A 22757-nucleotide genomic window follows, 5' to 3' on the forward strand; every position below is an offset into this window, starting at 1 on the left:
TTTGAAAATGCTAGGAAAATAGTAGACATGCAATAACTGGTTGTGAATGTTTTTCTTTTTTCTTCCTATCACACTACCATATCTAAAATGTCACTTTATGTCATTATGCTTTTTTGCAAAAGGTTAATTAACATCAAAGTACAGGTTATAGGCAATATCATGAAACATGTTACATTCCTGATTTGAAAACTTGATAAGAAACCACTCTTTATTAGAAGATTCAAATACTTACCAATGAGTGTTTTAGCTCAACTTAAATTCTGTATATAAGAAAATTAAGATTATTATGCCTTTAGTGAACTGACAATAAAATATAGATGATGACCCAGCATATTCTGTGATATTTACCCAAATGAGTTGAAAACTTATGTCAGCACAAAAACCTGCATGTGGAGATTTACTGTAGCTTTATTCATAATTTCCCAAGCAACCAAGATGTCCTTCAGTAGAAGAATGGATAAATAAACTGAAGTACATTCAGATAATTAAATATTATTTAGTGATAAAGACACTATCAAGCCACAAAAAATACATGGAGGAAGAAAACTTAAATGCACACTGATAAATCTGAAAAGACTAAATAAAAGCCGTTCTGAAAAGGCTACATACTGTATAATCCCAACTCTATGACATTCTTGGCAAAGAAGACACCACTATGGAGACCTCAAAAGGAAAAGTGGTTGCCAGGGATTTAAGGCAAGGAAGGGAGGAATAGGTAGAACACAGAGGATTTTTAAAGCAATGAAACTACTCTGCATGATAATGTAACTGTGGGTACATGCCACTATACGTTTGTCCCATAGAACGCACAACTCCAAGAGCGAGACTTAATGTAAGCTGTGGACTTTGAGTGATGATGTGTCTATGCAGGTTCATCAGGTGTGACAAATGTACCCCTCTGGTTGGGGATGTTGATAATGAGGCAGGCTGTACCTGTGTGGTGGCAGGGTTATGTAGGGAATCTCTGTACCTTCATCTCATCTTTCCAGTGAACCAAAAACTACTCTAAAAATAATGTCTATTAAAAGTGCAGGTGATGAACATTAATTTAAAAATTTAGTATTTTTACAGGGAGAATATATTCAGTTATTTGTTATGTAAATAAAATTAACATAATTTTTTAAAAAAATGATGAAGACTTATATTTTAGCTGAAAATACACAGAAGCAATAGCCATTACATTAAATACCCAAGAAAAAATATGTATTATGTCATGCAAAGAGTCAAGAAGATATATGCCCATTCATGCATATACATCCTACAACCATGTGGTTCAATATCAAATTGAGCTTGTGGAGTAAAAATGTATGAACAGAGATGTTGCAACAAGCACATAAATCTCTCAAGTCACAATGTCCCACATATAACAGAAGTGTAAGGAAGCATTTCAGATAAGCATGTAGCATTGCAGGTAATAAGAAAAAAATAATAGACTGAAGGAGAATACCATTGACTTATTAAGCGACAACTATTGATGTGTGCTAGCTGGTTGATACATGTAACTTCATCTTCATAATAATATCAATTTTTAAGGATAAATATTCTTGTCATTTTATTGATAACAGAATGGAGGCTCCAAGAAACTAAATCATTTTCTTGAGATCACATCATCAACATTATACATGTGAGTATGTTTTAGGAATTGGATTATAAAAACAGAGTAAAACTACCTCAGTGTCAAAATGTTTTTCTTTTTTTGTCATATGCCCTTCAACAGTTACACTGCAGCAAGGAACAAAACACATTTATCTCCTAAATAAATAGCCTATAACATATTTTTGCATCCTGATCTTTTAAACTGTTCAAATATTTGAAATTGATCATTATATAAACCAGCTCTTCCCCACTGTTTTTAAGATGAAAGTTACTTTCCTTCTCTGAGACTTGTTTTTTTCCTTTGTGGAATGAGGAAAATAATACTAATTACTTTGTAGGGTTATTGTCAGAATGGGGCAGCTGATGTTTAATGCCCCCTCCAAACACGCAACCAAACCTGAATATGAAACATAAAAAACAAATGCACTAAGAATCAACTTATTTGTAATTTCATTAATTTCTTTTTTTTTTTTTTTTTTGAGACGGAGTCTCGCTCTGTCGCCCAGGCTGGAGTGCAGTGGCCGGATCTCAGCTCACTGCAAGCTCCGCCCCCCGGGTTTACGCCATTCTCCTGCCTCAGCCTCCCGAGTAGCTGGGACTATAGGTGCCCGCCACCTTGCCTGGCTAATTTTTTGTATGTTTTAGTAGAGATGGGGTTTCACCAGGTTAGCCAGGATGGTCTCGATCTCCTGACCTCTTGATCCGCCCGTCTCGGCCTCCCAAAGCGCTGGGATTACAGGCTTGAGCCACCGCGCCTGGTCAATTTCATTAATTTCTTAAGAAAAAAGAATAATGCCAGTTAGCAAGTCAGATTATACTGGTGTAATTAGGATACTTATCATGCTCCTGCCTTTCGCTGGAGCATGTTTTCTATCTTATATACTCATCAAATCTGAGGGAACTCCAACTTAAACACATTTTTACCTTGTCTTTCTGCTGCTGCCAATTTCAACTTTTGCTGAAAGCACTCACAAGTACTATTTTTGTCTTACTTGTTTTGAATGCTAAAATCTTCATACTATCTCCCTCTAGAAATATCATTTTCACTTTTGTCTTTTAGTGCTTTTTATTATTTTTAAAATTATCCTCCTCATTTATTCCTCTCTTCCACATTAAGCAATTTTCCACAGCCATTTTTTTGGTGAGGTATGATTATGGCTGCCTCATGTGTGGCAGCTACATTAACTACTGCAATCTTCATAATGGCTCTGAGGTGGGTACTGTTATTATTCATCCCTGTGCAGATGAGGAACCTGAGGCCAGGTGGGGTAAGGCCTAATCCAAATCACAGAGCTAGTAAAATCTGGGTGTGATTGAAATCTTGGTGGGCTAGCTTCAAATACTGTGTTTAGCTGTTATACTAAACTCTTACTATAGTTATCTGTACCATCTTATTTCTCTATACTCTTTTATGGACAATTTTATAAAGGAAGCTGAGGATATACTTTTAATATTACACAATGAGAAAGTTCATAGAAATGCATCAAATGCATTATTCGTGAAGGTTAAATTACTAAAATAAAAGCTGGATTGCCTTAATTATACACATAATGTAGTCCAACTGAAATACCACTGTAATTTCTCTAACAAAATTTTTAAAACTTTTCACACAGTATATTATTAGAAAGATATGAAGGATTTACAGGGAAAAATAGCCCCATTATTGTCTGGCTAACAGTTTTATTTATTTAGCCATGTGTAGAATTAAATTTCAATCATTTAGCCTTATAATCAAAACTTTTGAAAGACTTAGTAGATTCTTTCTTAAGAGATTACTAGGCTTGTTGTGAACCCATACAAGTTTTTTCATTGAAAATCTTCACTTAAGTGTTTTTCTAATGCATTTCTTTACACACAAAGGCTTATTCCAACTCCTGTGTACATACTAAACAAATACCCACGTAGAAGAAATTACTTAAACAGCATGAATTCTACATGAGTAAAGAGTTCATAATCTGGCAATCTCTTAGAAAATCTAGGAAATATATATTCATAAAATCAAGAGACTATATTTATAAAATCAAGAGAACAGTGAGAATAACAGTCAATCTGTAGCTTAATATGAAAACACTTTTAACAAAATAACTTAGCTAAAAGACAACATTTAGAATGAATAATTTATTGTTTGATTTTCATTGAAGAAATATGTCACCATCAGGGCAGATAATTGATTTTAAACTATACTAAATTATATTTTAGTTTTTATTTTTTTAGAAGTCAAGCCAAGTGTGGTGGCTCACACCTGTAATCCCAGCACTTTGGGAGGCTGAGGTGGGCGGATCACAAGGTCAGGAGTTCCAGACCAGCCTGGCCAATATGGTGAAACCCCATCTCTACTTAAAATACCAAAATTAGCTGGGCATGGAGGTTTACATCTGTAGTCCCAGCTACTCGGGAGGCTGAGGCTAGATAATTGCTTGAACCAGGGAGGTGGAGGTTGCAGCGAGCCAAGATCGCGCCACTGCACTCCTGTCTGGGCGACAGAGTGAAACTCCATCTAAAAAAAAAAAAAAAAAGTTAAAGTCAGAGATAGCAGGTCTAAATATTGAATGTCAAAGTTATTTGTTTTTGTTGTTGTTGTTTGCTTAATTTACTTTATTTTAAAGTTATTAAAAAATTATCTGACCAGGCCAGCAGTACACATTACACATAGCCCTGACTAACTGGGTCTTTGCTCATTTCTTTCGATTACACAAGAGTATTTTAACCACAGTATTGGTTACCATAATTTTACTTGAAAAAATATGCAATTAGTTAGCATGTAAAAGATCTATTTTTATAGCAGTTTATAACTATCTACTCAAAACAAGTCATTCAGAGAAACAGTAATTCAAACTTACTCTAAAATGTTCACAAAGCATTTATTCCATTAAATATTTATAATATTTAATATAAATATAAACAGTCCCCAACTTATAATATTGGCTTAGAATTTTTCAACTTTATGATGGTGCAAAAGTGATAAGCATTCATTAGATTCCATACAATCACTCTGTTTGTCACATTCAGTATTCAATATGTTATATGAGCTATCGCACAGTTAATTATAAAATAGGCTTACTGTTAGATGATTTTGCCCAGTCATAAGCTAATGTAGATGTTAAGGGTATGTTTGGGGTGGGCTAGTGTAGATAAGCTGTGACATTTGGTAGGCTGGATTTATTAAATGCATTTTGACTTACTATATTTTCATTTTAAGATTACTTTATTGGACATAATCCTATTGTAAGGAAGTAAGCATCTATGTTACTTATAAATAATATATTTAATGTATTAAAATATATTCAGGTAGAATATTTTTAACATTAAATAATTCATTTTGGCATAAATACATTTATAGCAAATGATCATTTATAGACAATAAACAACAGTCCTAGGTCAATGACATCAGAAACATTTTGTGTGAAGGCTGGAATTAATTTTGTTTTTCACATGATATCACAGGTTATAATGCCTTTAGCATAAGTCAGTGCTAGCCATGTGGAATCATAATGATCTATTCTAAAAGGCTCAAAATAATCTTTTCATTTCTGCAAATTTTAGAAACATGTAATAATTGCACCTGGAACTAGATTTTGGACATTATTCCATTCTGCTACTGTTTTTGCTAAGATGAAAATTGAAATAGAATAAAAATTTTTATTTTTTGATCTCATTTCAATGTTACAGGAGAATATGAGTATTGCCTGGACACGTGTTTGTTTGTAATGAGGCCTTAAATACAGGAATGCAACTTGAAACTGATGTGAAAGTAGTTAAACCTGGTGTATTCCTGGACTAAAAAGTTATATTGTTTCAATTGGGAATTGACTTCGAATATAGATATCTATTTTTCTCATAACAGGTTTTTGGGGAAAAAAATGACAAATCCAAAACATTTACAAAAGACAATTCAAAGCCATTAATAAATATTTGGAAGGATATGTTACTTTTTATGAAATAATTGCATATTGTCATTTACACAAATGTCTCTCTTTGAAAGACCACTGAGGAGTGACTGGGAATTAGAACTGGAAAACAAATCAACCCCATACAAAGAATGTGGCTGAATTTTCACTGAAGCAAATGAAAACAGTTCTCTCATTCACTCCTTGATATCTAGTCATTGGCCAAACAGCCTAATTCATAAATGGATCTCAGAGAAGGCAAATTCAAAGTGTCTAAAGGAAATTCATTTTAATAAATGTAAAACCAAATGTGTATTAGACTGTTTAATGTAATAAAGTCCAGAATGTTATATTTGATCATCACAAAGCTTTAGTTCTTAAATTCTGCATAGAAAAAGCAAGCCAATGATTCAGCCATTTCATTTGTTTAACTCACTTTGAATTCCACAGGAAGCACCAAAAGCAAGTAACTATGTAATAGAAATATATTTTATCTCTACTAAGAGCTTGCCTCTCATTATCAGAGTATGACTGTTACAGATACATGTGTACGCTTGTCATAGTAATGTATTTCCATTTCCATTTTAATCTGTTCTTTTTAAAATCAGTTCTTGACATAATTTTAAAAATTAGAGTTAGAAATTACAAACTCTCTCTTTTTACATTTTTTAGACAGTGTCTCACTCTGTTGCCTAGGCTGTAGAGATGGGGTTTCACCATGTTGCCCAGGCTGATCTTGAACTCCCTGGGCTCCATTCGCATTGACCTCCCAAAGTGCTGGGATTACAAACGCGAACGCCTGGTCCCCAAACTTTCTATTGCAACAAAAACATTCGGAGATTTAAAAAGTAAACTGAATCAATTTGCAGCTGGGACAGTGTTATTTAGACATCACTTGACCTACTAATGGAGCCGTCTAAATCAGATACTTCCGGGAGATGAGAGGAACTGTCAAAATTGGCATCTTTTTGGTGGAAACTATGATTGGGGCTTTTAGTTGTTGGCTTTCGCATTCAGTTTGGGAATGAGTTTAACAAAGAATAAGAATGAAACTGAATCATTTCTGGGACCAGTTTTCTCCTTTCCTTTAACAGTTTTGAGCCACTGATGGCTAAGATGAAGAGACTTATGGCAAGGCTCCCGTCTAAACCTTTGTTTATGTAAAAGGTCCTTTGTCAGCTCTATGTGGGGAGGATCTACTTACATTATATATTAGTCCATTCTCAAACTGCTATACAAAATACCTGAGACTGGGTAATTTATAAAGGAAAGAGGTTTAATTGACTGACAGTTCTGCATGGCTGGGGAGGCCTCAGGAAACTTACAATCATGGTGGAAGGGGAAGGGGAAGCAAGGCAGGTCTTACATGACAGCAGAAGAGAAGGGAAAGCGCAGGAAAAACTGCCATTATTAAAACTATCAGATCTCATGAGAACTCTCTCATTCTCACAAGAACAGAATGGGGAAAAAACAAAAACAAAAAAAAACCCCATGATCCAATCACCTCCCCGAAGGTCCCTCCCCTGACAATTTGAGATGCGATTTGGGTGGGGACATAGAGCCAAACCATATGACATAGAATGATTACAAGAATGCCAGGCACACTGATGACTTTTTCCCAGTTAACTACAATGTTACTGAACTTCTTTGCATTAGATATACCTAAAGGGCTGTCCTCAAGCTGGCTTAAAAATTGATATTTAGAAGCTAAATATTAAGGTTTATCCTATAGAGTAGTAAATATCTTACCATCTAGCTCAAAGCAAGACCTGAGGGATTGATAAACAGAATTACATAGAGTTTTGTAGAAATGGGTTAAAGAAAATATAGTAAGGGACTATTCAATTATTATTTACCTTCATTGAAGAATATTAAAAGTTATTTTTATTTCATATTTCATTATATTCAAAGATTATCTCTAATGAGGCCTACCAAAGTAACTTAAAAAATAGAAAAAAATTGAAAGGAAAAAGAAGAAAAAAAGAACAGAAGAAAGAGAAAAGGAAGGAAGGAAGGAGGCAGAGGCAGAAGAAGCAATGGAAGAAAGGAGGGAAAGAAGGAAAGAAGGAAGGAAGGAAGGAAGGGATGGAGGGAAAGTAGAGCACACATGGCCAAAATGTCATACCTGAGATTCTGTAAAACCTCATCTGTTTTATACAGTGGGACAACTAGAATTGGTTTGATTTCATAAATGAGATAAATAGATGTTGGTTTATATATTGTATATTATATATTCATCTTGAAATTGAATGTCAAATTTAATTTAAATTTTATTTTGAAATTATTTTTAAATTTTATTTTTTAATTTAATCATATTGTGGAATATATCATTAATGCTGCAGAGAATATATATTGGAAAGTATATTTTAAAGAATATTTGTTAAGTGAATAGAACTACTACCACATTGCCTGTGTCTTAAAAGTCTTATAAGTCCCTTCCAAATTGCCTCCCATTTCTGTTTACAAAGCAAGAGAATCCCAGTGTATTAGTCAGTGATCTCCACAGAAGCAGAACCAGTAGGCTGGAGACCTAAGGAAGGATTGATGTTGCAGTCTTGAGTCTGAAGGCTGAATCTTTTCTCTTAAGGCCTTCACCTTACTGAATGAGGCCCATTGAATTATGGAGGGTAATCAGCTTTACCCCCAATGCTACTAATTTAAATCTTAATTACATCTAAAAAATGCTTGCACAGCAATGTCTAGGCACCAAGTCAACATAAAATTGACAATCACACCCAGCAAGTATCTCAAGCATGTAAATGTAGATGTTCATTTCCAGGTGGAAAGAGATATATGGAATATACTATTATATGTTACTGTGTACCTCATAATTATGCTTTTTAAACTTGGGGAGGCCTTAGTTACATGTTCAAGTGGCTTAATGAATGGCAGTCAGTATATTGAATCTGTGAATAATAACAAACCCATAAGTACAATGTTTACTTTTACAACTTGGCAAGAATTTTTTTTGAGTATCAAACTGGGGGAAAATCTAAAATGCGTGCCTATTTTGTAGTGTTTAGCCCTCTAACATAATAATTACCTCTTATAAAAGCTATTGATAGTTTTTATGTATTTATTTTTTGCTACCAATCATGCAAATGTGAAATGTACTTGAATTGAAAAATAGTCACTTTCCCTTACTGCTGCCAACCTGTATCCCATCACAAACTTCATCAAGGATGTCTGTGTTTATCCTCCATTTTCTCATCACAGGTTAATTCTTCAACTTATTCTTATTTGGATTCTACCTCTATCATTTTATCAGAACAACCCATTTTATGCAATCTCTAAAAAATGTACAATACCTTTGACTTTGCCCATGTCTTTTAAAAAAAAACTAGTTTCAGTTGCCAAAGATAGACATCATTCACCTATAGCTCAGGCTAGAGGTAAATATTAGAAGTGATATTGTATCCGCTATCCCTGAATAGGTAGGATTGAAGCTGTGATTATATATTAAGTCAACCAGAAAGTGAGTATGGACTGCTAAGGAAGAGGAATTAGGATGAAATGTCAATGCTCAGTGCCTGAAGAGAACAGGGGAGTAAATAGAAAAATCAGCAGATGTGTGGCATTTTAGAAGAAATAAGTTGCTTTGAAAAAGGTAATGGTAAACGTTTTTGAAAGCTGATGAAATGTCAAGAAAGATTAAACCTTAAATATATACATTGAGAAGACATTTGGGGGACTAGTAGAGGGAGACAACAGATTAAAGTGAGTTGAAGAATAATGAAAAATCTGCTAAAAATACACAATTCTGAATTATTTTGTACTGCATAAAATCCGACTCAACTGATATTCTTAGCTTTTCTCAGTGTGACCTCATTCTATATCTAGCTTCATTTCTATTGCTAAATTGACTTTCAAAATGTGCCCCGTAATGAAGGTACCTATTATTTTATTCTCTCATTTCACCCTTCTATTAATTCATCCAAAAATATTCATTGAGTTATAACTATGTGTTAGTAACATCTAGGAACTGAAAACTCAGCAATAAACAAATAAGGATGAAGTCTCTGCCATACATACTACATTTATTTAGTCAAATTGTAGCAGTCGGAATGGTTTAGCCAGGTTTGCTGGGGAAACAACCATCCATGTAATCTCAGAGGCTTACAGTAATAAATCAACACTTAATATTCAAATTGCGTGTAGGCTGAAGTCAGCTGCAATCCTCATCCATATATTTTCATTCCGGGACCCCTACAGAAAACAGAAACAAATAGGCATAGAAATTTTATTAGTACCTGTTAAAGTTTCTTCTCAAAAACAGTATACATCATGCCTACATTTATTCCATTGACTAAAGCACATCACATGGTCAGGTCCAACATCAATAGAGCAGACAATATATAGTCTGTCCATAAGGGGCCCCTAAGCCTGATGTCAATGAGCAACAATGTATAATTTTCTTACAGGAAAGGAAGAATGAATAACTGTGAAATAAAACTATCTAGCGCAGGTATTTACTCCTGTATTTTACCTACAAAGTCATCCTGTAAGTATCTAAGAAAAAATGGCTCAGCTTTAAAGCATCAGCAATAATACTGCTGCACGGCTTGTGATTCTTAAAAATGACTTGATGTTGGGCATCATCATTAAGACTTGCATTATTTTATCATTTTACTTGATACAATTACTTGTATCCTTTCTTGGGAATGCTATGAATCGTTGATATACTGTATTTTTTATTTCTACTAGGACATTCTGCATTAGGAAAAAGTTATACTGTTTTTAAAGCATCCCGAATAAATCAATTCACTGAGTCATTAGAAGATATTTACTTGAGTTTCTACAATATATTCCAATCACAACTGGTCACACACAATATAAACAAATTGTCAAAAATTTATTTCAAAATTCATATGAAACCAAAAGAACCAAAGAGGATATACATGTGACCAACAATTATATATATATATATATAAATTTCAACATCACTGATCATTAGAGAAATGCAAATCAGAACCACAATGAGATACCATCTCACAACAATCAGATGGCTATTGTTAAAAAATCAAGGTGGGGCATGGTGGCTCATGCCTGTAATCTCAGCACTTGGGGAGGCTGAGGCAGGTAGATGACCTGAGGTCAAGAGTTCGAGACCAGCCTGACCAACATGGCAAACCCTGTCTCTACTACAAATACAAAAATTAGCTGGGCATGGTGGCATGCACCTGTAATCCCAGCTATTTGGGAAGCTGAGGCGGGAGAATTGCTGAGACCCAGGAGGCAGAGGTTGCCGTGAGCCAAGACTATGCCACTGCACTCCAGCCTAGGTGACAGAGCAAGACTCCGTCTCAAAAACAAACAAACAAACAAAAAACAGATGCTAGCGAGGGTGTGGAGTAAAAAAGGAACGTTTGCTTATACATTGTTGGTGGAAGTATAAATTCAGACATTGTGGAAGACAGTGTGGTGATTCTTGAAAGACCTGAAGACAGAACTACCATTTGACTCAGTAATCTTATGACTGGATATATACCCAAAGGACTATAAATTGTTCTATTATAAAGACACATGGATGTGTATGTTCATTGCAGCACTATTAATAACAAAGACATGGAATCAATCTAGATGCCCATCAATGATAGACTGGATAAACAAAATGTGGTACACATACACCATAGAATACTATGCAGCCATAAAACAGAACAAGATCATTTCCTTTGCAGGGACATGGATGGAGCTGGAGGTCATTATCCTTAACAAACTAATACAGAAAGAGAAAAACAAATACCACATATTACCTTATAAGTGGGAGCTAAATGATGATAACACAGGGACCCACAGAGGAGAGCTACACAGCCTGAGGGGCCTACTTCAATGTAGAGGGTGGTAGGAAGGAGAAGATCAGGAAAAATTAGTAATGGGTACTAGGTTTAATATCTGGATGATGAAATAGTTGGTACAACAATCCCCATGACACAAGTTTACCTATTTAACACACCTGCACATATACCCCTGAACTTAAAATAAAAGTTAAAACCAGGGCTTCCTGTTTGGTCTCTCTCCCACCCACTATGCTTTACATTCAGTGGAACATTGGGCCCCAGGCTCTTTCCAACAGAGTTCTCTTCAATCAGATCCACGTGGGACAAATCTGATTATCCTCCCTCACAACCACAACCTGCTGTGTTTTGTTTAATGTCATCTCTCAACGTTTAGGACAAATCTAGCCTCATTATTATGGTACACAATGCCTGGGTTCTTCTTTTGCTTCTTGTCCACTTCCTGGGCCTTTCCTCTGTCTCACAACCTAGAGCAACTATAGGCTTTTTTCCATTCCTAGAGCACATGGATTTTGATGTCTCCTCATTTTCTGCCTAGAAGGCTGCCCTCACCCATTCATCTTTGCTTAGGACTTTCCTGACCCTTTGATGTAAGCAGGATCGCTATAATATTTGCTCCCATCACCCTGTATGTTTCCTTTATACTGATATCATAATATGTAGCTAACATGTTTGCAGCATTTTTTAAATGTTTGCTCTGCCCTCTAGACCTGGGCTGCTCAGAGCATGATCTCCTGGACTGGCATTAGTGGAGAGCTTTAAGGCAAGATAAATATAAGAATTGAGAGTAAGTGTTTCAAAATATCTGCAGCAATTTCACATTGCCAGATCATATAGATTTCTGATCAATGGGATTATTTCTGACCAGGGTATGGTACAGTAAATTGTGGATCACATATGCTCTAAGCTGTATGCTAGTCATATGCAGTAGAACCACATAGCAACAGGTGACACTTTAAGGTTAGTTTGTGCACTATAACCCAAGTGTGTGTAAAATTTTGAGAAAATATAAGCCTTCGGATGCTTCAAAAAAAATTTTAGGTGCACTTTACTTTTTAATATGCCTGTTTTTCAAATTATAATTTAACGTTATTAGTTATACTAAGAGTAAGTTTAATGCTAATTAACACGGAGAGAAATAAGTTTCTCTGGGCTTGTTACAAGAAGGCGTGGATTCTCAACTACAGACACTTTAGGTTAAATAATTGAGAAGAAAAACAGTAGGGAAAAGCTAAAGACCAAAAAGAGTTCATACTTGTTTTACTTAGAAGTGTGTATCTTAGTATAATGAGATCAGTTTTCTAACCATAATTAATAATACTATGCTAAAACTATGGTGCATCATTTGTGGAGTTGCATTGTATAGTGAAGGGATGAAACAATTAACACCTATGTGGTATTTACATAAAAGATATAAATTTTCAAAACCACATTCTTTGTATAAGAGTATTGAATTGAAAAGCCTACAGAAGCAGATGCTCAGCATTTCACATATGAATATTGGTGCTTTATATATCTTATTGTAAAACAGCACTTTGGGTTGCTAAGACTAGAGAAAACATACAATTGCTGAGACAGTGACGTATGGTATTAAAGATATTTGATTGGAAATGCAGTATGAATCAGTATTATGAAGTCAATCAAATACCACTTTGCAATAACACTGTATGCTTAGGAGCTGAGTGATGACATAGAAGAGCAACTCATTGAACAATTAAAACTAGTAAAGTGTTTTTCATTGTGATTATACTAATGCACTAATACCACTGACATGGCAATTCTTTTAGTGTAGTCCACTTTCAATATTATATTGATATTATGTAACTTTTTTCTTCATTGCTCATGTAAACTGACTAGATCTGAACTCTATGATATGAACCGTCAACTGGTGTAGTTTACAGATTACATCTCGTGTGCATGTTTCCATGGCATAATATTTATCACAGAAAACATTCTTGAGTGGTTGCCCAGATATGGTGCTTTTTAAAAAATGCAAATCAACACAGTTTTCTTTATCAAAAAACCCTTGCATGGCATTAAATGTCAGCTTTAAAAAGTCGTTGATAGCATGGTAACATTCTGTGAATTAAGTAAATGCCAATACACTAAATTCAAGATTATTTTATGTATCAAGTAATAATATGGAAGCCGATTATAAAGTCACATTATTACATACAGAGCCATGAAATTCATGGAGAGCAAAAGTTCTGTGGAAAGCACTTCAATCATTGAACACACTTTTAATGTTTCACTTCTTAAGAAATCAGTTTGGTCCAACAATTTAAAGCTGTTCAGTGATAGCCAGGGTAACTTCTTTATCTGATATTTTGTATGTATTTAATGATGTTAATATTTCTAGGTATTGTAGAAATAAAACAAGTTTTTTTCAATGACAGAAAATGAAACTTTGAGAATTTATGGAATCTAGTTTTTATAAGTTTTATAGCAAGCTAATAACAGTTACCAATGAGATAGGTGATAATGTTGTTATTGAACACCTGCAAAAGGTTATCACCAAACATTTAACCAAAGGTTTAGAATTTTATTTTATTTTTTACCAAAACTGTTTCACACATAAGAAATGCATGGATCTGAACACCATTCTTATTGAAAGATAATTCAAAAGGATAAATTTATGGAACTAGCTACTGGTGGAATCACTGAAGACGTGTTTTGAAAGTACATCATCACTTCATTTTTGGATATCAGTTAAAAATAAATATGGTGAGTTAGATGAAATTAATTTAAATGCTCTTGTTTTGTTTCTAACAATACAACTCTGCAGATTGTTTTGGACACAATCAGTGTCACTAAAACAGGAATCTAGAAATAGTGCAGATAATTATGAATAAATGAATGTTGTGAATAAAACCTAACCTAGACATGTTAACAGGGAAGAAATGAAGTGTTTGCATTTATTTGTATCAAAATCTTTAAATGTGTTTATAGAGAGTAGTCTCAAAGTGTGCATATAAGTTTTCATTGCGTGAAATCACATGTCACTTATACATTTTGTTTAGCTGAGATTGCAGAAAGACAAATAGTATATTAGCAATTCTCAAAATTAATGGCTCTGTGTATACTTTTAATAAAAACATAGTATTTTGGAAATTATTTTCTTCATATACCGTATTTGTTCTCATTATATTTATAAAAATGGAGAGATGTTCCTGATTCTAAAAAAAGGGTTTGCAGTTTATGTATATTTGTTTAATTTTAGTTTTCTAGTAATTTATTTTGATCATATTTTTCCAACGTATTCATTCACAATGAATTAAAATGCTGGCTCTGTTCAATAAATACTACTTTTACCTTTTTAGTTTTGAAATAATTACAGATTCATTAGAAGTTGGGAAGATAGTACACAGAAGTCCTATTTAACTTACATAGAGTTTCTTCCAAAGGTTACATCTTACAGAACTCTATATGATAAAAAAACAGAACATTAACATTAATACAATGTGTGTATAGAGTGTTTTCATTTTATCACTATGTTAGATTGGTATGACGACCACTCCAATCAAGATAACACAAAGATCTGTACAGCGCGACCTCTTTATAGTCTCATCTATCCCCTTCCACCTCTAAGATCCCTAAACCCTGGAGAACAAAAATTTGTTCTTCATGTCCATTGTTTTTTCATTTCAATAATGTTGTATTTTTAGTTTTTGAGGAACCTCTGTACAGTTTTCTGTAATAGAAATTCTTCAAAAAACTAAAAATATGGCATTCTTGAAATGACAAAATTATAAAAAATGGAGATCAAATTTTACTATTTGATCCAGAAATCCCACTTCTGGGTATATATTCTAAAGACTTGAATTCAGTATATCTAAAAGATATCTGCATTCCCATGTTCATCACAGTATTGTTTATAATAGACATGGACTTAACCTATGTCCATCAACAGATGAATGGATAAAGAAAACGTGGTATTTATCAACAATGGAATACTACTCAGCCTTGATGAAGGAAATTCTGTCATTTGCAACAACATAGGTGAACCTGGAAGACATCATGCAAAGTGAAATAAACCAAGTACAGAAGAGGAAAACTGCATGTTCTCACTTATATGCAAAACTAAAACAATCTAACTATAGAAGCAGAGAATAGAAAAGCAGTTACCAAAGCCTGGAGGTGAGGCAGGGGTGAGATTGAAAGGAAGAATGATGACATGTCAGTCAAAAGATCCAAGTTGAAGTTAAATAGGAGGAGTAAATAATGAGTATTTAAGATGCTAGATATATTAACTTATTTGATTCAATAATCTCACACTGCATATGATAGATACATACATGACTATGTCTCCTATAATTATACATAATTATAATTCAAAAATAAAGCTATTAAAAAAGAAAGTAATGTTGTATTAATAGAATATTGAAGTGTGTAATATTTTTAGATTTTTTTTACTCAGAATAAATCCCTTGACATCTTTTTAAGCACTGGAGGTTAGAATTCTAACATGCATTTTAGTAGAACGCAATTCAACTCATAACAATACAATCATGGCTGACATTGGTCTGTAATTTTCTTTTTTATTAAGATATTTCTCACCTTTTCATGTAGTATTAGGCTGACCTTATACAATGATTGTCCCTCCTCCTCTTTTTTTTATGAAAATGTGTGTATAACCTTGATTTTATTTATTTAGTTTTAGACGGAATTTACCAGTACAACTATCTCAGCCTGGAACTTTCTTTATGGTGACAAATTTAATTTCCTTAATGGAGATTAGGATTATACAGATTTTCCTTCTTATTGTTAATTTTGATAAATTGTATTTTTTGAGAAAGTTGTCTCTTTTATTCTGTCAAGTTTGTTGGTATATCGTTCTTAATAACATTCTCTACTATTCTTTGATGTTTGTAGTATTTAATGTCTTTGATTACACTGCTATCATTAAAAGGTATTAACCCACTTTTCCAACCATGCTGTCATATGAATAGAACTTCCCCGTAAGAATTTCTTCATCATTCATTCTTTCAGTATATTCACTGAATACCCTGCAAATCCCAGAAAACAGAGGCTGAGACAGATTAGATGTACTTTCTGCCTTCACAGAACCAATGGTCTAGGGGATTATGTGGCTATTACATAAGAATTTGGAAGTATGTTTGGTATAATGACATGAAGACCATATGTTTCAAGAAAACTTTCATGAATCTAAAGGGTAAATAGAATTTAGTTAAACAAAGAGAAGAAGAAAGCACTGTCTAGTCAAAAAAAAAAGCTAAAGAAAAATTTCAGAAGCAAGAAATGATGAAGTATTGTCCAAGAAGTTAAATTTAAAAATAAAAATAAAAAAATTCAGCATTACCAGATATAGAGTGCAAAGGGGGGAGATAACAATTAGAAATTATACTGAATAACTATATGTGGCCAAAGGATACAGTGCTTGTAAGTGTTCATGAGATTCAACATTTTCCTAAATGGGATGGGAAAGTATTAAATTCTTTTTAGCACAAGGAAATAATTATCAGATTTTCATTTTTCAAATGTTACTGAGGACTCAACATACAGAAAGTATTGGCAAGAAAGCAGACCGTAAGCAAAGAGGTGAATTAAGAGTTTGTTCCAGTGACCTATGCAAAATATGATGGTGGCTTGACCAAGAGGTAACACTGCAGTTTTAGAAAAGGGGATGGAAACATCTACCAGAATTGGCTCAACCTTGAGATTGATTGAAATTGTCAAGTAAGGGAGACAATGCAATCAAGAGTGACACGTAGATTTCTGGCTTAGGTAATTAGGTAGATGGGGTTGACATAAAATGAGATGAGAAACATACTGGGGGAAATGTTCTCCCAGGGAGAGTGTTATTTTTGAGCAAGACGAATTTGAAGGGGCTCTAGGCTACCTAGTAGAAAAATTAGGTAATATAATCCACTTACTTGAACTCCATTGAGTTTGAAATAGGTAACTTCATATTGATACCTATGTGCAGCACTTAGCTTTACGTGTGCTGGCAAAAAGAAAGTGGGTATAACTGGTTTGGGGTTTTGCCAGAGTTCTTGGAAGAGGGGAATTCAGAAAGATCAAATACTCTCCAAGTAATTAAAGATTGGATCATGAAATCTAAGCTTGATGGGATGAAAAATAAGGAGAAAAGAATAGTGGGTAAAGAAAAAGTAGAGAGATCCAATGAGATATAAGTTCAAGGGAAGTGGAGAAAGAGTTCCAGTGGAAGAACAGTAACAGAGTAACTTGAAAACAGGAAAATTGTAGTTTAAAATGGAATGTATTTGTCTGGAACTTCTGACGCTATCCTGGATGGGTGATGAAATTTTGAATGATGAGAGAGGAAAAGACAAATGTGTAGAGGAAGAAGAGCAGACATGAGAGCCTTGAGTGAGACTCTTAGAACTTCCTACAATGTCTTTGTAATTGGACTCATGTGTCAACTCCTCTATGAAACTGCAGGTCGCTTAATGTTCAGGCCTGTAACTTCCTCTCCCCTCAACCAACAGAAGAGCCCACTAGCATGCTGTCATGTGTAAAATAAGGACTCTGTAACTAAATTTTGTATCAATAGATGAATGTGGTGATTTGTCTAAAAGTCAGATTATAAAATTATTCAATAACCACCACAGAGCAAGTAGTTCCAAAATGATATCATTCCCAGGATTTTATAGAACATCATTGATTATCTCATAGCCAGAAAAATTCCAAATCTTTTCATTGCTTGCTATCTTCTTGAATTGCCTACTAAATCCTACTGATGAAGTCCTCATAGAGCAGTAATTCTACAGTAGTGTGATAACCAGGCATTAAAGTCTTAAGGGAGAAAAAAAAAAAAAAGATTTCCTATAGCTATATACAAAATTGTAGAAATAAAGCAGTAGAAAGCATTAGCACAGGCCTAGGACAACTCTAAGCATGAAATAAAACCTTATATTTTCATTTTCATTTTTATTTTCATAGCGAGTAACAGAAGGGCACCTCTTCTCCTTGGGAATCAGCTTCAAAGGGTGAACAATACTGTCTTTACTTAACAAATAGCCTTTTTAAAAAACAGCCTTGAGAGTATCATGCAAACTGACTTTTTAATGATTTTGGGCAACATGTTTACATTTTAAACGTTTGAGTTTGCATTTTTCTTTTTTTTCAAAGCTCAGTCTGTCAACTGGTTGGAATTTGTAATTTATGACTCTGTAGCAATCCAAAGTTCCTTATCCTTAAGTGATCCCATTCCCATGGAAGTTTATGTTACAGAGTTTTAAAAAAATCTTAAAAGTAAAGATAATATTTTGGAATCATTATGTGATGTTTCTAAATATGTTCTTCTCTGTCGATATCCCTGTAATTTTTGCAAGATCTTTGATACTACACAACGAAGAAAAAAAGAAATCTTAATCAATGAAATGTCAAGTCCTTAATATATCTCCCATAACACTTCCTTTCTGAGTATTTTATTTTTAGCTTCAAATGTGTATTTTTCCTCTTAAGTTAATTACTCTAATCTTTACTGATTCCCTACTATATACCAGTTACTTCACATAACATTAATAATTAAAAAGAGAAATAGTATCAATAACAGTCTCTAACTTGAAGTGTTTATGGTCAGCTGTAGTGAAAACAAACATCAAAACTGATAATACAAAGTTTAGGACACACTGTTGTGACTATCAGACAAAAGTCTGGTGAGGTTGAGGATATAATAACATATAGAAGAATACACTGATCATCATTCAGCTTGTTTTATTTGAGTAAGCGGAACTGCTTTACTTTTGTCTAATGCAGAATTGTTTAACATTTCATTTATTTGCTTAACACAAAAGAGTTACTCTATACAAGTTTTGTAATCCATGATTTCTTCTTGAAATCTTTCAGGATTAAATCAAAATATGGCTTCAGAGTTACAATGGTAACTTAAAAGCATAGAAGCCAAATATTTACCAGAACTGTAAAACTGTAAAACTAAAATGTGAAACACTTCAGTTTAAAACTATTCACGTTATTTCTAGCTTGAAAGTGCTAGAAATACATCAAAATTGGCCTTTATTAATTGAGAAGTTCATTTTATATGTTAGTGACATTTCTCCAGGTTAATGTATTTATTTGCAAGAAAATGTGGGTGCTTTATAAGAAAATATTTGCTTAATTTAGGTGAACTATTTTTTCTTATTTTGTTTCTAAGATTTTGTGGAAAGAGAAAAATCTCGTATTCTGTTTCTCATTGGTATAAGTGTGCCCCATGGAGCATTGACTCATTCACATTTCACATCGAGGATGTGTCATTTGGTCAGTCTGGGCAGCCAGAAGAAGCAGATAACCTTCACATGGTCCAGTGTGACCATGTGAAGGTAAGTCTTTCCTTGTCAGCCAGCATGAGGCTGCCAAACTTCTACTGGTGGTAGAGTAGGGAGAGTAGTCTGGACCTGGGAAGTCCCTGAGTTATCGTTATGTCTGTCCCTTAGAAAATAGGCAAGGGCCAAGATCAAAGACAGGATGAATACATAAGCTGGTAGGTCTGGGAGGATTTTATATCATGCGTAACTAAGTCTACAACACTGTCATTTTTTATTGTTTTTAAAAAACCTTGATACCCCTTTTCACATGGAGTTAGTGGTTTTGTTCTTCAGCTACTTGCACTGAGGCTATAAACTTGTTCAGACTTTACCTTCTGTCTCACAAAACCAGCTATACTGATCATGGTGGCAATTGCTGTAAAATACAACCCCCTAGATGTCAGTGGAGAGTAAAATTTATTCTTGCTCCATCAAGTTCAGTGCAGATATAGTCAGCCTTCAGCGGTGCTCTTCCCTGTGGTGAGCCAAAGCTCCAAGCTCCTCTTAGGTAGTATCTTCCACTGTTGCTAAGTATTTCAGAGTCATCTGGAGTCCTGGAGTCTTCTACAAATCCTCTGCATTTGGATATCGAACAAGAGAAGAAGGATCTTTAATGAAATAACTTACCATGTTTTCTACCAACATCCCATCAGCCAAAACTGCTCTCTCCCCACTCCTCCAACACTCTGGAATATAAAACAGATTTAATGAGTAACCACCACTCTATTAGGTGCACGTTGAACTTAGTTCTTTCAAAGAGAAGCGGGAATGGGACTGTAGCCACCTCAAGAAAGGATACTGGCAAAAGAGACATTTGGCATTCCTATTTTATTGCCACAATATGCGAATTTTGTCTATATTAAGGAAAAGGCATGCTGTATATCTATCAAGGTATATTGTGCTTGGAGATATGTAATACTCTTTGGAAGATTTTACCCTTCTTCACTATTAAGGGAAGGGGATTTTCCAGTCATTGTAAACTGATATTTTGTGATGTTTAATACCATCCCATAAAAATAATGTCAAGGGAAACAATAGCTGTAAGAAATTTATCAAATGCCTCATCTTAGCTCATTCTTCAAAAGGCATATTAGTCGAGCTGGACTTCCATGAAGGTAATAAAAGTGGTAAATATCCAACTAACATTTTGTAAGCTGAGAAAAAATTTCTCCAAAAGTAAAATACAGGTCATTGTGTGGTAAAAGAAAATATTCATGCTAGCAGAGTACTTAATATAGTAGTTTTATATGGAAAACATGATGTCTTTAGTAGGTGTAGTTAGTGCTTAGCACATCATGTTATGAATGCATGTCTGCTAAACAGTGCATTTCTGGCTATCTATGAATATCTGCTTTTGCTTATATGACCTGAATATTAATGGCCGACTTTCCTATAGAATGAACATGATTAATGAGACTCTTGACTAAGCTGGGAATCTAAATATTTAATTAAGGCCACTTTTGTAACGTTCACTTAGCTCTGATGTCAATTACTATATTTCCAAAAGGGGACTCACCAATTGCTGATTACATCAATATTCATATAATCCGATGACAAATACTCAGGTTTTATGAAAGATGGCATCTTCCAAAATGGCCTGTCCTTCATGCCCTTGTTAATGTGGTCTTGATTCTCCTTCCATTGCCCACGGTGATGTGCTGCCATCCCCAACCCCACCTGTTGCAGCAGAGTAGATTTTTGTGACTACTTCAACCAATAGAATAAGCTAAAATGACGCCATGACATTTCCAAGGTCTGGTTATAAAAAATGCTAGCCATATTCACTTTGTTCTCTGAGGACGTTTGCTATCAGCCATCACACTAGAAAGAAGTCCAAATCTTTCTCTCCAGAAGCACTCCCTCTAGATGTCAGTGGAGAGTACAATTTATCCTTACTCCATCAAGTTCAATGCAGATATTCAGCCTTCAGAGTGTTCTTCCCAATCATGAGCCAGGGGTGTAGGTCCCTCTAAATAGACTTCTAAGTAAAAATACTTCTAAATAAACTAACATGTTTTGCCCATTTTTAAATTGGTGTTTTAGAAAAGCTATTACTGAGTTTACAACTATTATTAAGACATGAATTAGACAAGAAGAGGCCACTTTGGGAGTTCTAATCCACACCTCGGTTTAGGTTTCAGCCAAAAACCTGCATCAACAACCACACATGTGAGCAAAGATGCCTTCTGAAGATTCCAGCCTCCAGCCAGCAAGCCTTTCCAAGTATAACCCTAGGTATTATGGAACAGAGGCAAGCCATGCTGAACCTCAGAATCCATGACAGTCATTTACTAGAATCCAATACTAGTAAAATAGTATTTTTTTTGAAATACTAGATTTGAGATAATTTGTAATGTAGCCATAGTAACTGAAACATTCTTTATTCAAACATAACTAGATCCCAACTTTCCATTAAACTTTTTCATTAGTGTTTTTCCTAACTTGACCAGTATTTACATACATACTTTATCTTCAATTGTTCCAGTTGACTTGACTTCTACCAACTATATAGCACAGAAAAATTATCCTTTAAAAATTATAAACATACATTCAGTCTTCAGTTTGACCCTGGTTTTCTTTCTGAATATTTTTGACTTAACTGCTTTTACATGTTTGATTATACAATACACTAAATTATGTAAGAGTAAAGTTATTATTGATAATTTTTAAACTAATAGGTTCAGTTCAGGGTCATAGCACTAATAGTTTCAGGGCATAGCATAGGATTTACACATGGTAAATGGTCAATAAATATTGCATGAATAAAATGCATGCACAGACACTTTTAATCTGTTTTGAAAATTTAGTTAGAATACTGTAAAACTATGTAATATTCACTGTTATTTCTAAATGCAGATTTGAGATTTAGATTATTTGTGCTTTTATACTCTTATTCATTTGACCATTTAAATATTTGACTAAGAAATTGAATAAATTTATATTACTGTCTCATCCTATATTATAAAAACTGTAACTTATTATTATTGTAACTTACTATTCACTTATTAAAACTGTTTCTCTCATTTCAATAATGGTGATGATGATAACAATGGCAGCTAGTGTTGCTTGGACACTTACTTGTGCCAGAAATTGTCTTAAGTTCTTGTGCTACTAAATAAATTACTTGTATTGGGATATAATTTACTCATAGACAAATTTATTCCTTTTGGTTGTACAGTTCTATGCAT

General features: G+C 34.1%; 1 pseudogene; it reads right to left on the bottom strand.

Annotated features, from left to right (window-relative positions):
- Nucleotides 1–1923: 1923 nt before the first annotated feature.
- The window catches only part of LOC117096748, a 32082-nt pseudogene continuing 11248 nt past the window's right edge, over nt 1924–22757 (bottom strand).

This window comes from Trachypithecus francoisi, unplaced genomic scaffold (genome assembly GCF_009764315.1).
Source record: "Trachypithecus francoisi isolate TF-2019V2 unplaced genomic scaffold, Tfra_2.0 Lachesis_group14, whole genome shotgun sequence".
Lineage (NCBI taxonomy): Eukaryota > Metazoa > Chordata > Mammalia > Primates > Cercopithecidae > Trachypithecus > Trachypithecus francoisi.